A 27,921-nucleotide genomic window follows, 5' to 3' on the forward strand; every position below is an offset into this window, starting at 1 on the left:
CATAGGAATAACATGATCTGACCTATGTTTTAGAAGAATTACTTTGAGAATAAAATTTCCAGTAGCAAGTAGAGAAGCAGGCTAACCTGAGCAAAAGCTAACACAGGGATCCAGGTAGCAGATAGTGGCTGAAAGCCAAATTAGAAAGAGTTTAAGAGAAAAAAATGGCACAGCTAAGAGATTAGCACAACTCTTGACTATGAAGCTGCAAACACAAAATTCAGTGCAGGGCCTGGAGAGTGCTCACGTGAGTGAGGGGCCCTGATGCTTAAGCTCTGTCAGCATCCATGCACACCCACCTCTGTACAAGCCAAGGCCCCTGGCCTGGTCAGTTGGGTGGATGGTGAGGTGCTTACCAAGTTGGGTACCCAGGAGGAGATGAGAGTTTGCAAGCAGGAAGAAGACAGATCATGCCTTTCATTGTGAGATTTTTGAGATTCAGGGGTCAGTGCAACATCTAAGTGAAAATGGCCAGGCTCTTTCTGTTCCTAACGAAACTGCCCAGAGCTACCAGGATGACCTTTCTAAAAGGCACATCTGATCAAGTCACTTTCCTGCTTAAAAACCTCAGTGCTTCCCTTTGCCCATATTCCTTTATAAAGAAACAGTGTCTCACAGTCTAGCCCTGGCCTGTCTTTCCAACTATGTCTTCCTCCATTCCATCCCCGGCACACTGCTCCCTCTGACTTGCAAGTCCCTCTGTCTACAATGTCCTTCTCTAACTACCGAACTCCTCCTCTCCCTACACTGCCCTGATCTAATAACTTCTGTGAAACCACGTTCCCTCCTGCACCTCCTCCAAGGCAGGACTAACCACTTCCTCTCTGCCGACTCAAAGCCCTCTGTACACAGTTCCATGAAATCCACACCCAGAAATATGAACCCATAGAGGCAGGGTCGACAGTGGAACAATCATGGGCCTTAGAATTAGATTAACCTGGGTTAAAACACACAACGCATGCTGTATATAACTTTAAGCATGTTATTTAGTTTCTCTAAGCTCAGCTTCTTATAAAGGTAATGCCTATTTTATAGAATCGGTGTCAAGATTAAATGAGATAATTTAAGTAAATCACCCCAGATAGGACCTGGCACACAATAGGTCTCCAAAAATTATCATTTCCCTCCAGACCCTGTTCTTCTTGGGCAGAAAATATGTTTAATTTATATTCTATATGTCCCATTGTCACTGGTCACCCAGCACATAATAGGTGCTTGATAGACATTAACCTGAATGAATGGACCCTGTCTCCTCAGAAACATTTAAATATACATTTTAGAAGCACATGAGTTCAGAGGTTAGGATAGAAATTCTAAAGTGGACCTTGGCATGTAAATCCCCTGGGGTCTAATATCAAACCAATTGATTCCCCTTGGCAGCAGCAGCAGAGCCCTTCTGTGTCTCCGGGGAGCATTCAGCCGTCCAGTCGGTGAAGATTTCCCTCATTGCTCTTCAGAGCTTCCGTTACATCGTGCTCTTCTCACTTCCTTCTCAGCTGTGCTCCCACTCCTGAGCCTTGTTTGTTCTGTTTCCCTCCGCCATTTTTCACCACACACCATATGGCCCTTCCCTGCCTGCCTTAAGCTTGGAACTTCACAGCCTTCTCCAGGCTTCCCCAGGGCAACCTGGGCCCTCTGGGCCTGCTGAGCACCCCCTGTCACTAGCAACCCTGCCCCGAGGCTTACTTTGAAACCCAACACTGTTCCTAAGGAGACACAGGACACAGAGTCTTTCAGTAAATTCACGTCAGGGGCTAGTTCTGCCAGTTAACTATGAGCCTAGAGTGTTTTGAACAGGTGGTGATCTTCCAAACACAATATGATCATGTGTTTAATCTTAGAATCGTGAGAGGCTAGTAGGGCAGATACAGAAAAACACAATTTTACCTATTTTTTTCAACCTCCTCCAGCATCCAGTGAGGCAGCCTCCTAGCGCAGAGCATCCTGTATGAACTCTGGAGTCTCGTGGACACAAGTTTGTGTCCCAGCTCTGTATCTTCCTAGTGGTATCGTACATATGCTTCTCAAGTTCTCTAAACCTTAGTTTCTTCATTTGTGAAACTGAGATAACAATACCTGTCACACAGAGTTATTAGTTGGTATCATGCATTTATTTGTTATCTAGCAATGCATAACAAATCAACTCAAAACTTAGTGCCTTGCAAAAGCAATGTTGTTTATTAGCTCTTGTGGGTTTTGTGGGCCAGGAATTTGCGAGCAGCCAAGCTGAGCTAGTCTGACTCGGCGTCTCCCATGAGACTGAGGCAGACTGGTCAGTGGCTAGAGCTGGGGTCAATTTCAAGTCTTCTTCATTCACAGGTCTTGTTCCTGGGCTGGGAAAACAAACAGCTGGAGCAGGGGCTGGAGCAGCTGTGGCTCCCCAGGCACTTCCCTCTATCCCTTTGGGACCCACCACATGGTCCTTCCACATGTTCCTTCAAGGTCTCTGGATTTCTTGAGGTAGCTCAGGGCTCCAAAGGCATTTGTCTCACTTGAGAGAGAAACAGATGAAACCATATCATCTTTTCTGGCCTGGCTGGAAAGTCACACAATAGCATCACTTCCATTGCCTTTTATTTGTTAGAAGCAAGTAACTACCACCAGACTGTATTCTAGGGGAGCAGAATTAGACCCCTCCTTTTTTTGAAAGAGTGCTGAAAATTTGTGGACATCCTTTAAAAACACCATAGTGTGGGTAACGCCCAGTCCTCAATAAGAAGCAGCAAATTTTTTATGTATCAGATGAGTTGAAAAATAAGACAAAAAATACCTGTGTGCCCTATCGTTCCTATCTTAACTCTCCACAAACACACGCACCATGAAACAAGGTGAAAGCACTTAGCAATGTAGGCAAAAGGTAAAAAGGAAGCATAAAAAGGGGAGACAAAAATAATGATCATTGACATTTATTGATCACTTGCTCAGTGGCAAGCCCAGTGTTAAATGCCTTACATACATTATCTATTTTAATCCTCAGAACAATCCCAGGGGTTCATTATTAACCCTCTTTTTTGGAGGAGAATTCTAGAGTCTACCAATGTTAGTGCATTGTCCAGGATTAGACAGTTTTGTAAAGACATAACAAGGAGTGGAACACAGGTGAGCTGACTCTAGAACCCATGTGCCCAACCACTGTGCACACTACTGAGATCATTTCAGCTGAGACAAGCAGCTGGGAAACCTTTGGCTTAATTTTTCCCTCCCTTGGAAACACCAATTTGAGAGGCAGGGTATCTGAGGGAGCAGGTGGAATAAAACCCAAGAATTCAAAAGTTCTTGAGTCTGGAAAGAGAAATGCCAGGTTGTTGTTGATGGGAAGAGAGCACAAGAAGTAAAAGACTGCCAGACAGCCCGGTAGCAGGGAGGCTGGGATGCCTGGCCCCACTCGGCCACTTACTGAACTCTCCCCACGTGCTTAGCAGAGAAGGCCTTGAGCAGTCTAACAAGGGTCTCTTCCACCACCACTGTGCCAGCTGAGCTATCTCAAGCTTGTGCAGTTTAGCACCGCCTCCTACTTCTCCTCCCACCAGGAATAATTCAGGGGATTTCCCACAGCCTCTCCTTCAGGATGTAGAAACCACCCCACTTTGAGTTGACAGGTGTCCTGAAACTTTACTGGATGATTAAACAGGAAGAGATTGTTGAACAGGGACTGAGGAAAATCTTGTCATCAGATTCAGTCCTTCTGGTAAGGCCTTGGGTGGGGCACTAAGGGGATGAAGCACAGTTTTCTCCAGGGCCCACAAGAGCATCATGTGGCCCAGACCCTGGACCCAGGCCCATGGAGGTTCTGGCACAGGGAGAGATGAGCTGTGGTCTCACTCGGAGCTCCTGAGAACTAGAGCAATGGCTCTTGCACTTGGCCACACTTAGGTCCTCACCCCAGCCTCCTCCAGTATCTCATTCCTTGGATGCCTTCTGAGATCCACTCCTGGGTGTCCAGGGCCCTCTCCTCATTTGTTCCTTTCCATCCCTCTTGTCTGAACTTGTTTTAGACTATAGTTGCTCTCAAAGTACTTTCTTCTTTCCTATTATAGGATAGCCTTCAAAGTATCCCTAATTCAATATATTCAAAGTCCATCATTCAAAAAATGTTTGTGAGGTACATACTATCTGCACACATAGTTCTAGGCACTGGGGATTCTGCAAGAAACAGGATAGGCCACATCCCTGGCTTCCCTGAGCTTATAGTCCAGGGAGCCTTAACAAAAGGAGAGTTCAGATTTCACACACACACACACACACACACACACAAAAGCATAGGCGGGTAGGGGCAGCACAGGAGAAACATTTGAAATAATGTTGGTAATTTTCATTTTACACCTAACTGAAACTACAGCAGCCAGAGTTTGTGACGCATGATGGAAGTGAGATGCCATCTCTGGCACTGAACGACAGCCTGCAGCAAGTCACTTGGCCTCTCAGCCATCCTTCAAGGGCCACCTGTGCAGGCTGGACATTCACCCATACAGACCTTACCTGTGGCAGGAATGTGGTCTGTGCCTGGCTTCTGTCATCACTCCCTGCCTGGACTTTCCAGCCAGAGGATTCGTGGGAGGGGAAAATTGCTCCAATCCACCAAGATACTTCCTCTTGCCTTGACCTCTCCCCGGTTTGCAATAGTGATCTCATGGACCTTTGCAAGCTCTGTCCACAGACTGCTTCTAGAAGCAGGTGCTTGGCTGGTTGGTATCATGTGGGGCACAAGCCTTGCCAGGGGTTGACGTAGCCTCACTTTAAATTGAAAATGTACATGGCAGGAAGCACCAAATAATTAAACTGTTAAGTAGATAAAAGAGGAGTTTTACATTAAGAACAAGACATTTTAAAAACTGGAATGAAAATTTCACATGAATTTCAAAGTTTAAGAACATTGGAAGTCAAATAAATTTCAGCTTTTTGGCTGGCAGCTTTAGGCTTTGCCCCCCGCCCCACACCACCCCAACCAATTCTACAGGGCATTTACTTTCCCTCTCCTCTGCCCTACATTGTAGATTGGTTTGGAAAGTTCTGGTAAGAGACATGCACTCTGATGGTGCCCTTGCCTTTATGATAACCTCTCCCAAATGCTCTCTAAGAAGGGAGAGGCAGATGGGAGCGAAAGAGGCAGCTTTGCTCAGCTGTTAGCATGCTCTCATAGCAGCAAATCCAACTAGAAGTGGCCCTGAGCAACAAGGACAAATTATTGTCTCTCACAATAAGAGCTTCCAAAGTAAAGAAGCTCCAAGGTTACTTAAATGAGAAGCTCAAAAATGTCATCAGGGACCAAGATTCTTTCCATTTTGTTTCTCTGCCATTCTCAGTTTGTTGATATTTGTTCCTGCAGTATCCAGACAGTCAAGCATCATATACACACACAATGATAAGGGGGGCAGGAAGAGAGGGAGCACTCCTACCTTGAATCCTTTTTAAAAAACGAGAAGAACTTTTCCAGTAGGTTCTGCCGCCCTAGCAGATTTCCCCTCCTATCTCACTGGACAGAATCATAGCACAACCTCACAGGCAGGAGGAATAGAATTTCTGGAATTGGCTTATCTAATCCAGATTCTTCCACCTCCTAGAGGTGCTTCTCCCTAAAGAGTGTGGCCACTGATACCTGAGCCAAATCAGGGTTCAGTTAGTAAGGCAGAGTGCAGTGAATGGCTGTCGGCAGCTACGCAGCCACCGGAGCGTGACCTCAACACCCCCATCATCCCCCACCCACCATCACAAAGAAACCTGTGGGAAAACAGGGTGATTAAGGGGGGAAAAACAAATGTCAAGTGGCTCTCTGTTCCTGAGATGAAAGAGCTTTGTTATGCTTTTGTTTTCAATCATCTGGTTTATGCAACACTTCATTAGCCAAATCCATTAAGTTGCTTTCCAAATTTGGAAAAGTTTTGTCAGCTTGGAAGAAAGCAGCGGACCGAGTTCTGCTGAAGCCTGACCTCTTCCACTGAGCAGGTTATGGATATGCCTCCCCACTTAGTGGCTGGGCACACACTTGTATGCCAGGGTCACTGGGAAGTGTAATCAGAAGAACAGAACATGAAAGCTGGGTCTTAGTGCTCATCCACTCTCCTGAATGCTGTGCATCTCATTACAAAGAGAAGCTTGTGGAAGAGCAGACAGGAAAGCGCTTGCCCACGGTCAGGCAGCAGAGTGACAGAGGCAAGAAGGGAGCCCCATGTGGCATTCATCTGTTTTCACAAAGTCTCTTAGCTCCAGCTCGGGCCCACCTGGCCAAAAAGCCTTCTTACAATTCTATAAATACCTTCAAATAACCAGTCCCGTATAGCAGACCACAAGAACAGGAAGCGAGGTGGAGAGGCGGATGTGGGGAAGGGAATTGGGATGACCTTCCTGAAATATAAACATTCCCCAAACCTACAGAAAGTGGGCATATCTAATGCTGGAGTTGAATAGAAGGAGCTAGTTCATCTTCTTTAGCTGAAGTGGATAAGTTGCAAGACACCAAAGGAAGGAAAGAAGTGAAGAGAGCATTTAATGATCCAGTTAAAAGTAAATATGATACTAGATCCTAACAGGCAAAAGTGAGTTTAACTACAAAAAAAGAAAAGGCCTTTGTTCCTGCTTCACATTCTCCATAGATCTAAACAAAGCTGCCCAAATATCTCACAGGCTCTAAAAACTTCCTTTCAGAAGTCCTACTTTTTATTATCTCAAGCATATGAAGATACACACATATCACACATTTAAAATAATTGATATATAACACAATAAGAGTTAAGTGGTAGTCAATTTCTTTTCTAATTGAAAATAAAGATTTCATAGACACTAACTTAAACATTCACTTCTTTTTTTATATTGCAGTTTTCTGTACGTTTTGTGTTTACATTTTCGCCATGTCTCACATGTCGCAAATATTTTAACAGACCCTTGAAAAGATATAAACCCTAGACCCATGCTCACAGCATCAAATGGATAAAATGAGAAACCATGGATCCTTAGACCCTGTGACTCCACAGAGAGGGAGTGGTGGGAGCTGAATTGAGCCAGGCACTCTTACCATCTGTCACTTACCTTAGCAGTATGCCTAACAGGACTGGTTTGTATCTATGTAATACTTTGTAGCTTACCCAGATCTTTTGTGTATTTGATTTCATTTGATTCTCTTCAACAGCTTAGGATATAGACACTAAATTAGTTGTATTGATAAGAAAATTTTCATGTAAAGTGATTAACTTGTTTAGTGTCATGCAACTAGTAAGTGAAGAAACCCAAGTTTAGAGGTCTTACCGCTCTAAATAATCATCTGCCTTGAATCACAACAAGCTGCCTTCAACTCTTTGTTGACAAATATCTTCTGAGTTTTCTCCTTCATGACTGAGAAGGAATGAGCCATCTCAAGGTCCGAACCCTTTGGATAAGTGGCACTGGAGGAAGAGGCCTGAAGGAGAGATGTCACAATGCCTGGGATGACGAGCAGGCCCACTAAGGGATAAAGGAGGATTCTGTCTTGGTTCATTTGAGCAGCTATAACAAAATACTACAGGGTGGGTAATGTATAAACAATAGAAATTTATTTTTCTTGGTTCTGGAAGCTGAGAAGTACAGGATCAAGACACAGTAGCATTAGCGACTGGTGAGGGCTGCTCTCTGCTCCCAAGATGGTGCCTTGTTGCTACATCCTCCAGTGGGGAGGCCCTCTCCTAAGGGTGCTAATTGCATTCATGAGGGCAGAGCCCTTGTGACTTAATTACTTCCCAAAGGCTATACCTCTTAATATTATTGTATTGGGGATTAAATTTCAAAGTGAACTTTGGAAGGGACACCATCAAATAACAGTAACTCCTAATATAAACCAAAGAAAACAGCCTCTTCTGGGTGATATCTTTAACATGCCAATAGCTGAGTGGTTAGAAACTCAACTCAACACTCTGACCCAAGGCTTGAACCCCAGGAAGGATGAAGTTATTTAAGAGGGCTGATCTAGAGAGCTCTTGAGGTAATCAACCCGTTTTCTGTAATGGCCATGTGGGCTCCTAAAAGCTGTAAGGCCTGTGTCTGTGACAGTGTCTTGTCACATAATAGGCACCCCATCCATGTCTGTGCTCACCTCTTTGCTTGGTCAACCCTCATTAATGACTCCTAAGTTATCTTTCCAATCCCCATCCCTTGATCAGATTGAATTGTGCATGTGATACGCCAATTAGAAATCCAAAGCAGGGTTATATGCATTTCAAGTGATTGTGCTGGTGTACTCTTTCAATCAGAACTTCCTTTTAAAACATTGGTTCATCAAGTTCTCTTTTGAAGGACAATTTATTATATTAATAGTGCTAATCCTGATATTGTAAATCACATACTTGACATAGCATTGTTTATAGTCAGGTGCACTTCTTTCGAAAGCCTGGTGATATCATAGGAAACCAAATATTCCTCCCTTATCACTCCCCATGCAGGCATTCTTTCCTGCACTCTAGAAATGATATTACGTAGTTTTTAGTAAATGGTAGCAGGGTGGGGGAGCTACCATTGCGAGGTTGACTTCCCACCACATTTGGAATAAAATCCAAAGTCCAAATCCTTTCCACAGCCCCTGCCAACCTCTCCAACCTCTCCAATCTCATTTTCTATTCGATCTTTTTGTTGTTGTTGTTGTCGTTTTTGTTACAAGGTCTCATTCTGTCACCCAGACTGGCATGCAGTGGCAAGATCATAGCTCACTGCAGCCTCAACTTCCCAAGTTCAAGCAGTCCTCCCGCCTCATCTCAGCCTCCCAAGTAGCTGAGACTACAGGCATGTGCTACCACGGCCAGCTAATTTTTGTATTTTTTGTAGAAATGGGGTCTCAATATGATATCCAAGCTGGTCTCGAACTCCTGGACTCAAGGGATCTTCCTGCCTCAGCTTCCCAAAGTGCTGGGATTACAGGTGTGAGCCACCACACCCAGCCTCAATCTCATTTTCTAATACTCTCCTTCCCCTCAATATTTCAGCCACATGACCTGTCTTTTAATTCTTTGAACACTGAAGTCTCTTCTTACCACAGTGTCTCAAAGTACAGTGTATACCCCTCCTAGAAAGATTTTTCACAACTGATTCCTTGATCCTCAGGTCTTGTTTGAATGTGACCTCCTTCCTTGACCACAGAAGTACAGTAGGTTTGCCCCTCCACAGTTTGCCTCTTATTATCCAGTTTTTATCCTTTGAAGCACTTATTCAAATTTATAATTGAATCTTTTGTCACCTTCTCTGTCTTTTTCAGACTATAAACTCCTGAGAGCAGAGATGTTTGTCTTGTTCATGATGGCGTCTCTAGTGTCTATCACAGAGCATAGCACCAAGTAGGACCTCAATAAACATTCTGTGTTTTTTTGAGACAGCATCTCACTCCATCGTCCAGGCTGGAGTCCAGTGGCACAATCTCAGCTCACTGCAACCTCCACCTCCCGGGTTTAAGCAGTTCTCATGCCTCAGCCTCCTGAGTAGTAATTAATAAATATATTTTGAATGAATGAATGAACAAATGCTTTAAGAGAGAGTTATCTTTTGCTCTCTGACTTTCTTTCCTATTTACCCACTTCAGATTCTTCCTGGAGACTGAGGAGCATTGTCTTCTATTCAGAGGAGTCTTCTAGGGAATAGAGATAAATTAGTTTGGTGGGGGTGGTGGGAGAGTAGTTGGGTAGTTGGCTCCTGCCTACAGGATAAGGTATGAAATGTACCGAGAATGAAGAAAAATGTGTAGAATGTAGGTTGGAGGTCATGGTGAATTCAAGAACTCAGTTCCAGGGAGTAGAAATCTATCCTTACAATCTAAAGGAACTACTCATTTTGGAGCTGTCCATAGCTTTGTAGGTGAAAGATTAGAACCCCTATCAAATGTAGGTCATATGCCATCCCAGGGTAAGACTTATCATGGGTTTTATCATTTTGAAAAGATTACTTAGGACTTGCCTAGCAGAAGAGAGTTCCTGGGTCCCTCAGGAGGAGAAGATGCTACAGACCAGGAACTGCCTTCCCCATACTCCTTAGTCTATCTGAGCCCAAAGCAGGGGACCAAGCAGCCCCCTGTGGCATTCGCTGGGTGTTGCTGATGATGACTTTATTTAGAGAGCATGATTGGGGAGATTGTCCCCTAGTCTGATTTTAACTTTCCATGGAATTCTAACATGGTAGTGTTCACTAACTTTCCATGGAATTCTAACACAAGATGTTCCACTACCAAATGTCCCAAATAAACCTCAGCTCAGCACATATGGACAGAAGAAAGCTGCCACCCTACCACAATTTACTTTCCCTCTAAGACTCCTATTTTCTCTTCCTTCCTTCCTTCCCACCCTCCCTCCCTCCTTTCTTTCTTTTCTTTTTCTTCTTTCTTTTTTTTCCTTCCCCTCCCCTCCCCTCCCCTCACCTTACCTTACCTTACCTTTCTATTTGAGACTGGGTCTGCTTGGTCACCCAGGCTGGAGTTTGGTGATGTCATTAGAACTCACTGCAGTCTCAAACTCCTGGGCTCAAGTCATCCGCCCACCTCAGCCTCCCAAGTAGCTGGGACTACAGTTGCTCACCACCATACCCGGCTACTTTTTTTTTCTCTGAAATAGGGTTCTAACCATGTTGCCCAGGCTGGCCTCAGACTCAGATTCCTATTCTCAGTGGTTTTAGGCACTGCACAATTGTCTGGCAGTGATATCACTGGGCTCTGGGGTTTCTAGCAGTGCTGAGGGAATATTCACACAACTTAACTCACTCCCTAATCCATACCACTGTCCCATAGTAGGCTAGCAATTCATTGTTATCACAGATCTTCTGCCTAAAGATCCTAGCTCTTTCATATCTAGACCTATTACAGGTAAGACTGATGAATAAATTCTTCATTAATCTCTTACCTGTCATACTAACCTGTGATCTTGTAGAAATTACTTCAACTCTAGATGCTTCAGTCTCCTTATCTGTAAAATAGGGATAATATTAGCATCTACCCCTCAGGATTAATTACTAAATGAGCTATTATATAGAAAGCATATGATATGTTTAATAATAAATAGTCCTCAATAAATGTTAGCTGATTACAACTAGTAGTATTGTATCATTTTTTCACAGTGAGCTCCTAGAAGGGAAAGAATTGAACTCATCCATTCCTATGTCTTAGGGGCCTGATTCACACTTGACATACTGAAGGGCTCAACATATATATGTTGAATTGGATTAAACTCCCTTGACATTTATTGTCTGCTCCATTCATATGCTGCTTTTCGCCTAGTTGCTTTCTCTAACTTTTAAATGATTTTAGCAAATCATTTAACTCCAACTGAGCTGTTTTTTCCTAGAAGTACAGGATAGCTCATTCACCTTTGTATGCCCTACACCATCTGGCTCATAGTAGGTGCTTAGTAACTCTTCACAGCCTTAAACTGACTACATTCCTGAATCTTGATAACAAGGATTCTATCATACAGAAAATGTATAAGAGCAGCTGGCATACATGCATTTTTTTCTCCATTAATACTACAACTTAGCAGTGGGAGGAGATGTCTAAAGCATCAAGGCACCAAATTGGGATTGACATACAGTGGTGGGGTTGGGGAGGGATTGCCTAAAAGCTGGACTGTACAGTAGACTATATGTTCCTTGTGGGCAAAGACCATGTTTCCTTCTTTCTCAAGCACCTTGCCTGACATACTCTATGCACTCAATGACTGTCAGTCCCATTAATGAGTTTATTCATGTTTGAAATCCTAACACAGGCAGCTCTCATTGCTCCCTAGTGTCAGATATGTGCTTGCCAGCATGCCCCTACACCTGAACAGTGCTCATTTCCCACCCTACTCTCAGTATTACACACTCTCCATCCCTGGCTAGTGTCACATGCATCCATGTGAAGAGACCACCAAACAGGTTTTGTGTGAGCAACAGGCTGTTTATTTCACCTGGGTGCAGGCGGGCTGAGTCCGAAAAGAGAGTCAGCAAAGGGTGGTGGGATTATCATTAGTTCTTACAGGTTTTGGGATAGGCGGTGGAGTTAGGAGCAATGTTTTGCTGGCGGGGGGTGGATCTCACAAAGTACATTCTCAAGAGTGGGGAGAATTAGAAAGAATCTTCTTAAGGGTGGGGGAGATTATAAAGTACATTGATCAGTTAGGGTTGGCAGAAACAAATTACAATGGTGGAATGTCATCAGTTAAGGTTACTTCCACTTCTTTTGTGGATCTTCAGTTGCTTCAGGCCATCTGGATGTATATATGCAGGTCACAGGAGATATGATGCCTTAACTTGATCCTGACAGCTTGATCCTTACCTCAATCTCAAGTTAGCAAGATGAGTGTCACACTTTGAAATCATGTTTGTGCAAAAATTGCTGCAATCAACTAATGCCTATCTGACTTGAATCTCTTCTTGGTATACAGAAAATCATCAACAATGAATCCTGTCCCCTGGATTCATTGGAAGACATCTTTCTTTGTTACCTATTGAATATATTCTCCTTTTGAAACAGCTCAATCTTAGGAAATAGTTTTCCCATCAGTAGCAGGTCTTTGAAGAACATTAGCAGAGAAGATACTTCAGGAGACAGACCAGCCAGAAGTGCTTGTCAAACATGGCTGCCTTCTTTCTCTTTTCATATGTGAGAAAGGAAGTTTTTAAACTTGGTGCTATGGTTTGGATGTTTGTTGCTTCCAAACATCATATTAAAATTTGAACATCAATATTAAAAGTGGAACCTAATGGAAGGTGTTTTGGTCATGGGGATGGATCCCTCATGTATACAGCAATGCCCTCCCTAGGAGGTGAGTGAGTTCTCACTCTATTAGTTCCCATGAGAGCTGGTTGTTAAAAAGAGCCTGGCAGCATCAACCTTTCTTTTGCTTCCTCTCTCACCATGAGATTTCTGCATATGCTGGTACCCTTTCACTTTCCACCATGAGTGGAAGCCCCCTGGGGCCCTCACTAGATGCAAATGCCCAATCTTGAGCTCTATAGCCATCAGAATTGTGATCCAAATAAACCTTTTTTCTTTATAAACTACCTAGTTTCTGATATTCCTTTACAGCAACACAAAATGGACCAAGACACTCAGCTTCCCGGGCAACATCAACTTTCCAAAGTCTGTGTAAGATAATTTGGGTAGCAAATGATAGAAGATCTGACCAAGAGTAGCTTAAACAATAAGGACATTTATTATTGTGCATAACATGAAGTGTGGAGATACAGCAATTTCAAGGTGGATTAATTCACTGACATGATACAGTATAGCTCTAGCTCAGTTATTCTGCAGTTTTCCTCCACAGTCTCAAGATCTGCTTGGGTCAGGTTTCATATGCTATCAACAATTTTCAAAGGCAGAAAAAGAGAATGTCCCAATCTTGTGTCCCTCCACCAGATGTCCCCTTATCTTTCCTTGTCAAGAATCAGCATAATCTATCCCTGATTAAACAATCACCAAAGAAAGGCCACCATAAATTTGCCTAAACCAATGAAGATTCACCTTACCATCTATGATTGGGTAGAGACTAAATTCTTAGGAAGAACATGACCCCTCAGGGGAGGGTTACTAAAATCAGGGTTTTGATAGCAAGGTAGAAAGGGGGAAATAACTCCCTGGTGGGCAACCAACAGTGTCTGCAACAGAGAAGGTTGGACACGTTGACCTCTAAGTAGTAGGTAATGAGTAAAATTACTCAATTTTATGCTTAGGAGAATTAAGCCAATGTAAGACAAGGACACTTCTTACTCAGAGCTACAATCTGGTTTCAGAGATAAAGCCTTTTCAAAAGCATTAGCTCAAGATGATTTTACAATCATTACCCATATAGGCTGCAATAGAAGCAAAGCACTACCAAAATCTTCTAGTATAGAAAATGTTCAAGTAGGCTCACTAACGCAAAGCAAACAAAATCTTCTTGTAATGCTAAGTCACAAGGTATGTACACATCCTAACCCAGATAAATATCAAGAGTGAAATCGTAATATTTGGCCTCAATTTCAGTCTCTGTTACAAAATTGACCAATGCCTTCCTCTGGAGAATACAATACTTTTTTTTTTTTTTTTTTAATTGACCAAAACACACAATTCACAACTTTCCTGGAGACTCTGCTAAGGTTTTATAAAGATTTAGTTTTTTCCTTTCTTTTCTTTTCTTTTCTTTTTTTTTTTTTTTTTTTTTTTTTAACAAGAAAACATCTAAGTCCTCGTGAAAGAAATAGAAAAACAGGTAGGAGAACTGTTTGACCCTGAAGACATGCCAATAAGTTTCCCTTGCCAAGATTTATATTAAACAAAAAAATTGATGATCAAGTTGTTGCTACATTTGTGACTCATTATTCATTTACTTAACCGTAGTTTGGCCATTCTCTCTCCCATTCATGTTCTCTGAGGTCTGGCAGGACCAGAGGTGCTAAAACGTCAGGTCTCCACTGCTTAGTATTCTCAGAATGGCCAAAAGGGAGTCATTTGGGCTGAATTATGTTCCCCCTAAGAGTCACATGTTGATGATCTAACTACTGGGACCTCAGAATGTGGCTGTATTTGGAGCTAGGGTCCTTTAAAAGGTGATCGAGTTAAAATGAGGTCATTAGGGTGGGCCCTAATCCATTTTGACTATTGTACTTATAAGAAGAAGAAATTTGGACACAAAAAGAGATACCAGGGGCACACAAAGGAGAGACCATCTGAAGACATAGCGAGAAGGCAATGATCTGCAAGTCAAGAAGAGACGCCTCAGGAGAAATCAAACCTGAAGACACCTTGATTTTGGACTTCCAGCCTGCAGTACTGTAAGATAATTCCTGTTGTTTAAGCCAACCGGGCTGTGTATTTTGTTATGGCAGCTCCAGAAAATGAACACAGGGAGCAAAGGGGCATAACCTCAGGGAGCGTCCTTTGATTTCTCTACTTCCTCCACCCCAGGAAGTCTTCACCATTGAGTCCTACCTTTACACTGCAGCTGGCCTTCCGCCAGCTGCGGAGCCCTCCACCCATGATGAATGCAAACTGACACTCAGATTCCTCAGCGATGAGCACTGAACACTGTCCACATTACACAATCTCTTCCTTCCCTGACTCTGCTTCTCTCCAGAGAAGACTAGGGTGTGTTCTGGACTCAGGCCACAGGCGCAAATTTTCCCTAGAAGAGCCTGGAAAAGAAGCAGTAAGTCACGGAGCTGCAGTTAAGTTACAAGAAAACTCACCTGAAAAAACAGCCAGGAGTTTTCACAGGGCAGGCCAATTACGTAAAGCACGTCTCCACTGTGTGTTGTCTTAAGAGAATGAGGCTCCTGCCCATCAACAAGAGCTGGCTGGAAGCAGAGGGATCAGGTAAGTAAACCTTCAGGAGGACTGAGTTTCAAATGTGGGTCCCGCCAGACAGGGATTGTATGTCCTCAAGTAGATGTCCCTCCCCGTGACCCACAATATCAGCAGTGTGTGGCCCTTTTCCAGGGAGGAGAAGTGGAAATACCCACCTATAGTTAGGAACTGGGGATTACTATGAGAGAAGGGAGGAAGAAACACAGTGTCTAAAAATTAGCAGACTACCAAACTTAAAAGTCCTACTTCATAATTTATTTACTAACTACACAGCTTGAACACATTTTTCAACATCTCTAACCCACCATCCACTCATTTTAAAAACTGGGAATACTAGTAGCTATCTCAACAAACTGTTGGGTGGAGTTAAATAAGATATTATAGTAAAGTTAGCAGATTATAGGGTATATAGGCAAGTGAATAGCAGCAGCAACAACAGCAATAGGGATGGTAGTTATTAATAAAACGAACGACCAAGCAGGATTTCACATTTCAAGAGCTCTGACACAGGGTTGAGCTCTGCACTTCTTGGTGATAATAGAAGTAGAAAGGAGGAAGTCGAGATGTGGGTGAGGAAGCTGGGCCAGGTCAGAAGGTCCTTCTGGAGTGGAGGAATGTTGAGTGGAGCCAGGGTTAGATAAGATCTTGAGATAGAGGGAGAGGTTGTAGGGAAACCTTCCTGTGGTACGGAAGTTTCTGTCCTCTTTTAGCTTAGTATGTTAATGAAATGAGTTAATGCTCTCCCCACTAGAAACAGTCAAGTTACTTCATCTCAGAAATAATCTCCCCCAGGAACTATCACACTTAGAATCATAACAACAAAACTACCTCAGACACATCCCAGGGCAATAGTCCAAGGGACAGAACTCTCAAAATTTCTAGAGCCTGCTATTTTGAGTAGATTGAAAAGTAGGAGCACCTCTAAATGAGGTCAAAAATCAGGGCCCATGTCTCAGAGCTCTTCTAGCCAATAAAGTCCATCTGGAAAGCAAGCTACCCAGAGAAACCAAGCCACCCAGACACACCCTGACCAGCCTAGCATCAGCAGTGTACTTGGTTGCTTCTTAGACCGAAAGGTGGACTAGGGAGACAAGTGCTAGAAAATGAAGCATAAAGCATGAAGGGCACTTTTTTCTCCATTAACAGAACATTCACACAGTCCCTAGTGTCTATAAAAGTTAGCTGCTGTCAGTAAAGAAATGATTATCCAACAACAACAAAAAAATTACAGTGAAACCATTTACTAGGGAAAAAATTCAAATTTGAACCTCATTATAAATCTGTATAAAATTATCTCCATATGGGTTAAGGATTTAATATTTCTATAAAGGAAGAAAAGGAAGAGGAGGAGGAGGAAAAGGAAGAGGAGGGGCAGGAGGAGGGAGAGAGGCAGAAACAAGCTAGAAGAGAATATAAGTGTACATTTAACCTATCTTGGGGTGCTGTGGCAATTTTAAAATATGGCCACAGATTCCATGCTATACTTCCCATGACACGCACTTGAATGTGAGTAGGCTTGAGATTGCTCTCACCAACAGAGTAGCTGATGTCCAGGGCTTTGTCATAAAAGGGCTTACAGCTTCCTCTTTGTTTCCTAGAACACTTGCTTTTGCAGCTGTGGGCTACCATGTAAAGGTTCTAACTACCCCAAGATCATTGGATGAGCCGCATGCAAGCACTTTATTGGACATCTCTGCTGAGCCTAGCCTTCCAGCCATTCTCACCAAGGCTCCAGACACATGAACTACACCATCTTGGACTCTCCAAACCAGCCCATCCACCAGCTAATTAACATTGAATGACTTCTGTCAACACCATGCATAATGCAGAAAACCTACCAGCTGAACCCTGCCCAAATCTGTGACCTATGAAAAATTATAAAATACAATAAAATGGTTGTTTTAAGCTATTAAGTTTTGAGGTCACTTGATATGCAGTGACAGAGAAAATTGGACTGGTAGTGAAGGACCTTGTAAACAAAAAAGTTCATTAGGAAGCCAAGGAAAGAATAATAGATTTGAAATTGTAAACTGCTCTATGTCAAAAGTAATCATCACATACAAAATTAAAAGGCAATGACAAACTTGAAAAACATCCTTGTAACACATCTAACAAACAAGAAGAAAAGCACAATAGGAAAAAAATGTACAAATAACAAAAAGCAGTTATCAGAAAAAAATTAAAAAGACAAAAAAGAGAAATGCTATTTAATTTTTAGTGGCAATTACTGGTAAAATAAATATAAATAAGATAATATGACACCTATTTGGCTTCAAATTTGTGAAGATGTTTTTAAATGTAACACTCAATACCTGCAAGATTGCAGTGTAGCAGGTTATTTACAGTGTAGTAGTGTTATTTACATACCACTGGTGGGAATGTAAATTGGTAATCTTTCTGCAGAATAATCCAATTATATAAATCAAAAGCCTTAAATGCCTTTTGCTCCAGTAATCCCAGTTCTAAAAATTGATGAGACATGTGGCCAAACATTTCTTATGTTCTCATCACAGCACTATTTATAATACTGAGAAGTCATAAACAACAAACCACATAACAGTAGAACTATTCCTAAATTTCACATAATGGAATACAATGAAGCTATCAAAAGTCATGCTCTCTCCGAAATATTCATTGCCAAGGGAATACATTCATGATATAATTAAAGTGAAAAAAATGGTTAACCATATGCAAAAGGAATAACCAGTGTCATTCACATACATGATAGACAGACTTAAAAAATGAATGGAAGGAACACACTAAAATATTAACGGTAGTCTCTGAAAAAAGGGTTTAAGTATTATTTCCTTCTTTCTCTTTGCCTGTGTTTTCCTAATTTTCCAACAGGAAACTATATTAATTTTATAATCAGAAAAGCAGTTTTCATTTAAGCAAATTTTTTTTTAGTTTCACAGTACTCCAACACACTTGAACACAGGATTTCAAGCACTAAAGTTTTCCCAGAAGCCAGGAGTGCTCCCTCAAGCGACAAGCTGTGGTCTGTTTTAAACATGTCTAACTTCTAAGCCATGCTGCATAGATCCCCAAGCTCCAACATTATCTCTCTATTATCCCTCCCTTTTTCCCACCATACCTCCTGAACACATCACCACACACAAGTAAAGATTCTTATTCCTTCAATGACCTCCTGTTAGCATAGAAATCACAAAAAGTCATCCTTAGGCCAAATGGGGTCTATAGATCTCTTTTCTTTGATGCCCCTTTCCAAAATGTGTTGATTTTCTTTTCACTAGTTGTCAGTATCAAAAAATGAAGAGAGATTTTCACCTCCAGGAAGATGGAATGGACATACTCTTTCCCTATTCCTCTTACTGAGGGCAACTAAAAATCCTGGGCATTATTTATAAAACACAAATGGCTCCAAAATGTAAAGAGAAGAAGCTAGATTAGATAGAGACTTAGGACCTGAGAAACAGCAAATTAGTGAGTTCCATGGGTTTTCTTTTTGACTCATACATCCCAGACTTAGAACTGAAGAAGCCCACAACCCAGAAACACCAACTGGAGCAGACAAAAATAGTGCCAAGAAAAGTGTGCCATCCCTAGCCAGAAAAACAGGAAAAAAGCAACCTAGCAAAACAGAAAACTTTCAGACAATAACTGCTCTATTCCAACCAAACACTAGAGGAGTGGTGGGGGGAAATGTGGCTCCACTTCACTCACAACAGCAAAGCCCACTACGGAACTTAAACTTCCACAATCAGGAGGCTATATCACAAGTCACCCCAACTACCTGACCGGGGTGGTGTCAGTGAAAGACAAGGAATGAGGTAGGACTTTCATCTACTATGACCTTCCCCAACATGGGCAGCCTGGAGTTTCACCACTATGTAGCAGTAACGAGGCACATCTCTCATTCTCCAATGGGAAAGTGTGAGAGGAGGCCTCACAGGGTATAAGAACTTTCACTCCTAGCCAGCAGAAATGAAGACGCCCCCACCACTGGAGTCCCCATCCCACCAGTAGTAATAAGGAGTTTTTTGAACCCTCACCACCTGTCAACGAAGGTCAAGTGGTAAGCCTGGACTTCTACCCCAACCTGAAAGTTGTAAGGTGGCAGGCCCCGCTTACCCTGCGGGAATGGTGTCAGAGGAGACCAGCTAAAAGAGTAGATTTACAGAAGATTTAGAGCCTAATAACATAAATGTAAAATGTAGAGGTTTCAATAAAAAGTTAGTCATCATCCCAAGAACCAGGAAGCTGCTCTCAAACTAATGAAATAAGTCATATGATAGGTGCCAATACTGAGATAACAGAGATATTAAATTTATCTAACAGAGATTTTAAGGCAGCCCATGATGAAAACACTTCAACAAGCAGTTATAAACATGTTTGAAACAAATAGAAAAATTGCCTCAGGAAATAAACGTAAAATGTGAGCAGGAAAATGGAAGATTTAAAAAAAAAAAAAAAAAAGAACAAAGTGGAAAATTTAAAACTAAAGGATTGTTTTGTTTTGTTTTGTTTTGAAGCAGGGTCTCACTTTGTTGCCCAGGCTGGAGTGCAGAGGTGTGATCACAGCTTACTGAAGCCTTGATCTCCTGGGCTCAAAAGATCCTCTGCCTCAGCCTCTAGAGTAGCTGGGATTACAGGTATGTGCCACCATGACTGGCTAATTGTTTTATTTTTTTTCTTTTGCAGAGATGGGGATCTCACTGTGTTGACCAGGCTGGTTTTGAACTCCTGGCCTCAAGCCATTTCCCACATCTCGGCCTCCCAAAGTGCTTGGATTACAGGTGTGAGCCACTTTGTGCAGCGCCGAACTAAAAGGTATTAGCTTTTAAATCAAAATGTAAAAGCTCAATATATGGACTTCTATTAGTTCTTATTGCCGCCGTGACTAATTACCACAAATATAGTCGGTTAAAACAACACAAATTTATTATCTTATAGCTCTGGAGGTCAGAATTCTGAAATGGGTTTTGCTGGGCTAAAATCAAGATGAGTCAGGACTGTATTATCTCATAGAAGCTCTAGTGAAGAATCTGTTTCCTTGTCTTTTCTAGTTTCCTGAATCTACTTGCCTTCGTTGGCTTGTGGGTTCCTTCCATCTTCAAAGGCAGTAATGACCTGTCATGTTTTCTCACATTGTATCAGTCTGACAAAGACTGTTCTGCCCCTCACACTCACTTATAAGGACCTTTGTAATTATATTTGGCTCACCAGGATAATCTTTCCATCTCAAGAGTCTTAATTTAATCACACGTATAAAGTCCTTTTTTCCATGAAAGGTCATATATTCATATGTTCCAGGGTAGGGATGTAGACATCTTTGAGAGGCCATAGTTCTACCTACAGTAGTCTGCTCCCAGAGATTCATGTCTCTTCCACAAGTAAAATACATTTGCCACACCCCAAAGTCCCCAAAAGTCTCAATCCATTACAGCATCAACTCAGAGTTCAAATTCTCATCTAAATCTCATCAGCTTAGAGGCCCCACATCTCTTCTTCTATGTCATTTAAATATATATGGGTAGGACTCTGAGTATGATCAGCTCGGAGTAAAATTCCTCTGCATCTAGGATCTATAAAACTGAAAACAAAAAGAGGGCCAGGTGCAGTGGCTTATACCTGTAATCTCAACACTTTGGGAGGCCATGGCAGAAGGATCACTTGAGCTCAAGAGTCTGAGGTTACAGTGAGATATGATCTCCACCCCAGCCTAGGTGACACAGTGAGATCCCATCTCTAAAAACAAAGCAAAACAAAATATCTGTTTTCAAAATACAATAATGGGATGATGGGACTGCCGTAATACACCAATTGTAGACATTTCCATTCAAAAGGAAAAATGAAAGAAAGGAGTCACAAGTCCCAAAAGTTATTTGGGACTTGTTATTGCTGGAACTTTTGGGAAATGCAGCTAGACAAATTTTTAGGTTTCAAGGCCTCTGTGGCACAAAGCTCTATCCTCTGAGCTCACAGTACCACCCTTGGAGTCATCCTTTCTTTTCCATGAAAGGCAGTGCTTGTTTGCAGCTGCATAGTTCTATCAGCCTGTTTCTTATCTGTAGAATTTTAGGGATTGGACAGCCCTATAGATCTTAAAATTGAATTAGTAGCTTTTTTAAAAAGAAAAAAATTTCCAAGCATATATGATATCACTGGACAATTGTATCAAACATTTAAAGAAGAACTAAAAACTAATCTATACAATCTCCTCCAGAAAATAGAAGAGGAGGGAACATTTTCCAATTTATTTTATGTACCTAGTTTTGCCTAGACACCAAAACCAGACAAAGACAGTACAAAAGAAAGAAAGTTATAGACAAATATCCCTCTGAAATATAGATGCCAAAATCCCTAACAAAATATTAGCAAATAGAATTAGCAATATATGAAAAAGAATTATAAACTATGACCAAGTGAAGTTTTTCCAGAGATGCAAGCCTGCCTAGTTTATTATTTGAATATTAATCAATGAAATCTACCATACTAACAGGCTAAAAAGAAAAAAAATCACATAATCATATCAATCAATGCAAAAAATTTATTTGACAGAGTTCAACACTTATTCATGATAAAACCTCAAAATAAAACAGCAATAGAGGGTAACTTCCTCAACTTGATAATGAGCATCTACAAAAAAACTGTAGCTAACGTTGTACCCAATGGTGAGAGACTGAGTACTTTCCCCCTAAGATGAAGAACAAGTCAGGAAGTTCACTCTCGCAACACTTATTCACCATGGTACTAAACATTCTCGCCATCGTAATAAGGCAAGAAAAGGAAATAAAAGACATGCAAATCAGAAATAAACAAACAAATAAATAAAACTATATCTTTTAGAAGAGGACATGATTGTCTATGGCTGTACCACCCTGAATGTCTGATCTCAGAAGCTAAAGAGGGTTGTGCCTGGTTAGTACTTGGATGGGAGTCAAGGACATGATTGTCATAGAAAATCCCAAGAAGTCTAAAAACAAATATGTCAGAACTGCAAGTGAGTTTGGCAAGGTCTCAGGATTCAAAATAAACATGCAAAAACCAATTGTATTTCTAGACACTAGCAATAAGCATGTGGACTCTAAAATTAAAAGTATAGTATCATTTATAATTGCACAAAAAATGAAATAGATAAAACTCTAAGAAAACATTTATAGGAATTGTATTTGGAAAACTACACAATGCTGATAAAAGATATCAAAGAAGACCTAAATAAATGGAATTGGCAAAGGGATAGACTCACATATTAATGAAACAGAATGGAGAACCCAGAAGGAGACCCACTCAAAGATGCCCAGTATATTTTTGATAAATGTCCTAAAGCAATTCAGTGGAGTAAAGACTTTCAACCAGTGATTCTGAAGTAAATAAACATCTGTAAGAAAAAAAAAAAATGACACTCTGCCTACCTTACATAAAAATTTGCTCAAATGGATCTTGAACTTAAATGTAAAATGTAAAACTATAAAACTATTAAAAACATAGAAAATTTTCAGAAATTAAGACTTGATGAAAAGTTTTAGACTTGATAACAAAAGCCAAGAAAAAGGAAAAGTTAATAAACTGACTTCATCACAATTTTTTTAAATTTGCTTTCCCATAAACTCTGTTAAGGGAATAAAAAGACAAGTTACAGAGTGGTAGAAAAAATTTACAAATCACACATCTGACCAAAGATGAGCACCTAGAATACATTTTTAAAACTCTCAAAGCTCAAAATAATTCAATTAGAAATAGCTCACACATGTAATCCCAGCACTTTGGGAAGCCGAGGTAGGCTGATTGCTTGAGCCCAGGAGTTTGAGACCAGCCTGAGTAACACGACAAACCCTGTTTCTACAAAAAATTCAAAAAACAAAAATTAACCAGGCATGGTGGCACATGCCTATAGTCCCAGCTACTCAGGAGACTGAGGTGGGAGAATCATCTGAGCCCAGGAGATCAAGACTGCAGTGAGCCATGATCATGCCACCGCACTCCAGTCTGAGCAGTGGAGTAAGACCCTGTTTCAAAAAACAAACAAACAAAAACAGTTTTCTCCTACTATACTCTCAACACTGATCCCTTCTGGTTATCAAGATGTGGGGGGTAGGTTTTCTCCACACACCAAGCAATTCTTCAGTCCTATGATTCAATTCAATTCTGACCACAATCTACCTGGACATAACATCAGATTTCACAAGTTAAGGACTAGGTCCTACAGGACTGCCCACATTTCAGATGCCAATTGCTAGTCCAAGGTTGTTTTTCTGTGCTTCTGACTGACTGATTATAAATCAGAGGTTCCTGCAACCTCCCGGCAGATTCCATCATTTGCTAAAATGGCCCGCAAAACTCAGGGAGACACTTTACTTACATTTACCCAGTGATTATAAAAGGATTCAATTGAGGAACAGCCAGATGGAAGAGATGTATAGAGCAGGATATGGGGCAAGGAGCGTGGAGCTTCTAAGCCCTCTCTGGGCATGCCACCCTCCTGGCATCCCCACATATTCAGCAAACTAGGAATTCTGTGAACTCTGTCCTTTTTGGTATTATGGAAGTTCAATATGAAGACATGATTAATTAAATCCTTCTCAGTTGGTGATAAACTCAACCTCCAGCTCCTTTCCTTTCCTCAGAGGTTGGGAGGATGGGGCTAAAAGTTCCAATCCTCTAATCACAGGGTTAGTTCCTTCGTCACCCAGCTCCCATCCTAATGATATCAAGAGCCCCTAGCCATCAGCTGTCTTATTAGCATACAACAAGACACATCACTTTGGAGAGTCCAAGCATTTTAGGAGCTGTGTGCTAGGAAAGGAGGAGAAAGACCAAATACATATTTCTTATTGTAAATCACAATGTCGAACTTACTATTGGGGGAAACTGGGTAAGGGTATAAGGCACCTACCAGTCTGTATTACTTCTTACAACTGCATGTGACTCTACAATCTTCTCAAAATAAAAAGTTTGATTTTAAAAAGTTTAATGTGGTTTCACATAAAAATCTAGATCTCTACCTTCTCTGAAAAAAACTGCAAGATCTGACCCACTTCCAAACATGGCTAAAATGTGCTGGAGAGGAGCAGCAGTTGTACTTCAAGCCTGCGCCAGTTATCCCACGCGCCAGGTCATCCCAGTCCTCACTATTCCCTATTGTCTATCAGTTAGGCTCAGGTTTCTTTGCTATCTATCATGCAGCTTGCCCTGCTATTTCTCTTACATCCACTCAGAATCCCCTCCCTGAACCCCATGGGCATTTGAGTTTTCAACTTTTGTAGAGTCAAATTTCTTATGCCAGTAAAGCAGAGCTAAGTCATGCTGAGGAGTTAGCTCATAAAACATCTAACACCTTATGTCTAAAAATGCATACCTGAGACATAATAGAGTGGAAATCCTTACAATTCAGAAAGAACTGAGTTATAATCATGGTTTTCCTGCCTAACTTGAGCAAACTACTTGAATTTCCACATTTTATAAAATGGTAACAATAATACGTAACTCAATCCAACCAAAACACCCACCACCATAGAGAAGGTGCTCATTAATATGTTTTCTTCCCAAGGCGGGATGCCTCTCTCTTATTGCTGTGATTTCCGCCTTAGTAACCAACACCTTATGCTAAAAGAGATTGGCTCCCACTGGAGTTTTACACATATATTTACCATAGACTGGGATCTAAGGTACTACTTTGCTAAGCATCTCTCTAGAACTATCTCACAATCCTTACAATAATTCTACGAAGCAGTCACTCAAGTGTATCATGCTCATCTTACAAATGAGAAATTTGAGGCATGGAATTATTTGGTTATTTGAGCTTCATCCAATAAGTTTGAGTCTAGAACCTGTGCATTTAATTACTTTTCCACCACCTCTCATAGTTTCAGGCTTTGGCAAAGCTCAGTAGAACAAAAGACTTTCCAGACTCTCCAGGGACTAACCTTTTCCTTCTGTATCTCTTTGCCTATTACTCAGGTAAGGTCAGGAATGATTACTTCCTGGTCAGCCTCATGTTATTGCCTTGGGAAGACTTTGAGAATGGCCATCTCTGTTTCACCTTGTTTCCCTGGCACATGAAATGTCTTTTGGGATGTGTGTGTGACTCAGGGACCTGTAGGCCACTCTGTCTTTGAAGATTTTCAGATACTATGTGCCAAGCACAGAGTATTATTATTGAGGATATTTTCCTATACAGTTTTTTTGGCATCTTCACAAGCCAGTGATCTTTTATTGGCACTAACTTATATTGGCAAAAGGAAGAGGACAAAAAACAAAAGAAACAGGCTGAGTGAAATACCAGCTCTCCCCTGAGGACTGGTTGCTGGCTGAGATGCTCAAGCCTGTCACTCACCAGAGATGAAGATACTCAAGAACAGCAAGATCCTCCCTGCTTCTTGACAGAGTGTCCAGGACCTTCCCAGAAAATGAAACCAGAGAAACATCTTAGGCTTACTTCTCAGTGGTTAAAAGCTGGGACTCTTCAGGAAGACAAAGCTGGATTTGATTCCTGGCTCCTCTACGTCTTGGCTGTGTGAACCTGGGCAAGGTTCATAATCTCTCTTGCTAAGCCTTCCTTTTCATTTTGTAAAATGGAAATGATAAACATAATAATGCCTTCGTTACAGGGTCTTTGTAGGAAATAAACGAAGTGATGCGGAAAGGTGCTTACTACAGTGCCTTATACACAGTAAGCACTCGATAAATGCTGGTGTATTATATTAGTGGTGGGATTTGAAATAAGCCTGGGGTAAAAAGGGGATGGTGGCGGTACTGCTGTTGGTGACAGTGGTGGTGATGGCAGTGGTGGTGGTGATGGTGGTGGTGATATTTTAGCAATTATCAACAAAAAGGCAGGAAAAAAGATTAGACTTCAAAGAATACTCTAGGGAAGCTCACATCCCACAAAAGCTGTATGCCTGAGAGATTATCTGGATTTAAATATTTAATAATTAAACCTTGTTTTTCTATTAGATACCTTTATAATTCCAGAAACATTTTCTGTTTGATTTTGATAAATTTAACTCTTTAAACGATGTCCTTGTGTCACCTCTTTCTAGTTTTATGTCCTTAGACAACCTTATTCACTTTCTTTTTTTTTTTTTCTTTGAGATGGAGTCTTAGTGTGTCACCCAGGCTGGAGTACTGTGGCTCAACCTTGGCTCACTGAAGCCTCCACCTCCTGGGTTCAAGAGATTCTCCCACCTCAGCCTCGTGAGTAGCCGGGAACACAGGTGTGTGCCTCCAGACCCAACTAATTTTCTTTTCTTTCTTTTTTTTTTTTTTTTTTTTTTTTTTGTATTTTTGAGTAGAGATGGAGTGCATAGGCTGGTCTTTGAATTCCCAGCATCAAGCGATCTGCCTGCCTTGGCCTCCCTAAGTGCTGGGATTATAGCCTATGCCCAGCCTATACACTAATTAAAATATCAGTTTTCTTCATCTGTAACATTAAGCTCTGGAACCACCTCAGATAATGTCCATGCAAGTGCTCTGTAAATGTGTAATAGCCCCCTATAGAAATGGTAAATTATGGCCGGGAGCTGTGACTCACACCTGTAATCCCAGCACTTTGGGAGGCCGAGGTGGCTGGATCACAAGGTCAAGAGATCGAGAACATCCTAGCTAACATGGTGAAACCCTGTCTCTACTAAGAATACAAAACTTAGCTGGGAGTGGTGGCGTACACCTGTAGTCTCAGCTACTCAGGAGGCTGAGGCAGGAGAATCCCTTGAACCCAGGAGGCAAAGGTTGCAGTGAGCTGAGATTGCACTACCGCACTCCAGCCTGGCACCAAGAGGGACTCTATCTAAAAAAAAAAAAAAGGAAAAGAAAAAAAAGAAATGGTAAATTACAGTGGGTCCAGTGCTACTCTCAGGTGGGCTCCTTACTTAAGATATTTATAAAGTAAAATATACTTTCAAATGGAAAATAACAACAACTTAGTTTGCCCTATTAAATTTGACTTTTGTATAATATATTTTCTTAAAGAAGACAAAACTGTGGAGAAAACCGTGCTCAATGAAGTACAAGCAATATGAAGAAAATATTGAAAAACCTGATTACACTTGATTAATATCTTTTTTTTTTTTTTTTTTTTTTTTTTTTGCGGAGGAGACAGAATCTCATTCTCTCACCCAGGAGGGAGTGTGATGGCGCAATCTCAGCTCACTGCAACCTTTGCCTCCGGGGTTCAAGGGATTCTCCCACCTCCGCTTCCTGAGTAGCTGGGACTATAGGCACATGCCGCTACACCCAGCTAACTTTTTTTTCCTTTTGTATTTTTAGTAGAGACGGAGTTTCCCTATGTTGCCCAGGCTGTTCTCAAACTTCTGACCTCAAGTGATCCACCCACCTAAGTCTCCCAAAGAGCTGGGATTACAAGCACGAGACACTACGTCCAGCCTGAAAAACTTGATTAACATCTTAGGAAGGTGATATAATTATTTTGTCATAGAATTTTGTCAGAGAAAGGCAGAGCAATGGGTATAGAACAGAAAAGTTTTCTACCAAGTTATCACAGAATCAGTCTCCTCAGTCTCTCCCAGATTCCAGACAGCTGGCCAAATATTACCAAATTAATTGTGCTAACACACTGGTTTTCATGTTATTGCTCCCCTACTCAAGAATTCCCAGGGGTCTTTAATTGTCCATGTGGAAAGCTCCATTTCCTCAGCCTGGCATTTAAGTGTTTTACTTTACCATATGCCCCCCACTCCCCTTCT

General features: G+C 41.5%; 1 long non-coding RNA gene across 1 annotated transcript in view; it reads right to left on the bottom strand.

The window, feature by feature from the left end:
- Positions 1-2,160: 2,160 nt before the first annotated feature.
- Positions 2,161-27,921, bottom strand: part of LOC114677659 (uncharacterized) — a 31,580-nt gene continuing 5,819 nt past the window's right edge. The window contains exons 2-6 of the long non-coding RNA XR_013416242.1: positions 15,139-15,246; positions 10,839-10,901; positions 7,240-7,390; positions 4,480-4,779; positions 2,161-2,491 (exon numbers count right to left, since the gene is read on the bottom strand). This is a non-coding gene — a long non-coding RNA (uncharacterized LOC114677659). The remainder of the gene's footprint in view (positions 2,492-4,479; positions 4,780-7,239; positions 7,391-10,838; positions 10,902-15,138; positions 15,247-27,921) is intronic.

Source organism: Macaca mulatta, chromosome 1 (genome assembly GCF_049350105.2).
Source record: "Macaca mulatta isolate MMU2019108-1 chromosome 1, T2T-MMU8v2.0, whole genome shotgun sequence".
Taxonomy (NCBI): Eukaryota; Metazoa; Chordata; class Mammalia; order Primates; family Cercopithecidae; genus Macaca; species Macaca mulatta.